The sequence below is a fragment of the Cebus imitator genome, unplaced genomic scaffold, assembly GCF_001604975.1.
Source record: "Cebus imitator isolate Cc_AM_T3 unplaced genomic scaffold, Cebus_imitator-1.0 Scaffold348, whole genome shotgun sequence".
Lineage (NCBI taxonomy): Eukaryota > Metazoa > Chordata > Mammalia > Primates > Cebidae > Cebus > Cebus imitator.
The window spans coordinates 798,719-800,755 of NW_016107663.1; positions in this window are offsets into that span (position 1 = coordinate 798,719).

Sequence of the window (2,037 nt, forward strand, 5' to 3'; positions counted from 1 at the left end):
ACGATCTCGGCTCACCGCAACCTCCGCCTCCTGGGTTCAGGCAATTCTCCTGCCTCAGCCTCCTGGGTAGCTGGGATTACAGGCACGCACCACCATGCCCAGCTAATTTTTTGTATTCTTAGTAGAGACGGGGTTTCACCATGTTGACCAGGATGGTCTCGATCTCTTGACCTCGTGATCCACCCGCCTCGGCCTTCCAAAGTGCTGGGATTACAGGCGTGAGCCACCGTGCCTGGCCAATGTGAACTTATTTTTATCAAGAAATTTTAAGCAGCTTTATTGAGGAGCCAAGTGACACCCAAGCTGCACATATTAGAAGTGTAAAGTTAGATGTTTTCATACAGCCATAGAGCTGTCACCACTAGAGATAATAGACGTACTTGGCATCCCAACAGTTTCCTTGTACCCTTTAGTACTGTCTCCTTTCTGCCTCTGATCCACAGGCAACCACTGATAAGCTTTTTGTAATTATAGATTAGTTTTCATTTTCTAACTATTATATAAATAGAATCATACAGTAGATATTCTTTCTTTCTGGCTTTTTTCATTCACCGTGATTATTTTGAGATTCATCCATGGTGTTTTTTGTGTCAGTAGTTCATTTCCTTTTATTTGCTGAGTAATATCCTATTGTATGGATATACCAGATTCATTTTTGTAGTCATAATAAAGTTAGACTACCTTGTTTTTCCCTTCAGCGGGTCTCCTGATTTGCCGGTATTGTTTGTAACCCTGAAAATTTGAGACAAGTCTCATTTAATTTAGAAAGTTTATTTTGCCAAGTTTCAGGATGTACACTCCTGAGACAGCCTCAGGAAGTCCTGATGACATGTGCCCAGGGTGGTCGGGACACAGCTTAGTTTTATACATTTTAGGGAGTTGTGAGACATCAGCCAACGTATGTAAGAAGTACAATGGTTGTGTCCAGAAAGGCAGGACAACTTGAAGCAAAGACAGGAAGGAGACTTGAAGCTGGAAGGAGCTTCTGGGTCACAGATAGGTGAGAGAGAGGAATGCTTGCATTCTTTGAGTTTTTGATTAGCCTTTCCAAAGGAGGCAATCAGCTATGCATCTATCTCAGTGACAGGCAGGTTGTCCCTAAGCAGTTCCCAGCTTGGCTTTTCCCTTTAGCTTAGTGATTTAGGGGCCTCAAGATTTATTTTCCTTTCACACACCTAAGAGACTAAAAATGTGAGTACATATATACACAGAGACACACTCCAAACTCTCTTCATAGAAGTGCTTCCTTGTTCTTGTATTCATCCCTCTTCATCCTGTTCAGGGATGAGCTTCCTGGCTTTCATTTACCAGAGCAAGCTTGACAGTGTTGTGGATAGGAAGCAGGCCCACCTTTCTATGTATTGGTGTTCTGTGTGATTTTCTGGGGATGTGTGTATGTTGTTGAGCTTTATTTTTTATCTAGATTGTGTTTATGTCAGGAGGTTGCCTGAAATAAAACTGAAGCTTCATAGTTTAGCCTTTAGTTGTGTTTCACAGTTTGGCAGTTATGGATTCAGTTAATCTAGTACCTCTGATTTCACAAGGGAGTATAATAAATCTTTTCTCAGTTCATAGGAATTTTGTATAGTTGGTTAAGACAGAGATCAAAATAAGACAAACACTCATTCACGTGGTAAGTAGATGCTTACCTTTAATCTCTGTGGTGTCTTGATTAAATCACTTGCTTTCCACTTCTGTTCCTGTGCATTTGGAAAAGTTCACTGCTTTTTGGTTCCTGTGGATGATCTGAGAACACACTTGGGGATTCATGAGTTAATCACCCTCTGGCTGTTTTTAACATCATGAGCTTACATGGAGTTTAAGGATGTCTGAGCTCTCTGGGGTTGTCTGAGGAGGAAAAGAAGCAGATTTGGTAGGATGATGAGACAGGTGAGCGTGCAAGTGCAGTAAAGAATTCTGTTTTGCCGGGCGCGGTGGCTCAAGCCTGTAATCCCAGCACTTTGGGAGGCCGAGGCGGGTGGATCACGAGGTCAAGAGATCGAGACCATCCTGGTCAACACGGTGAAACCCCGTCTC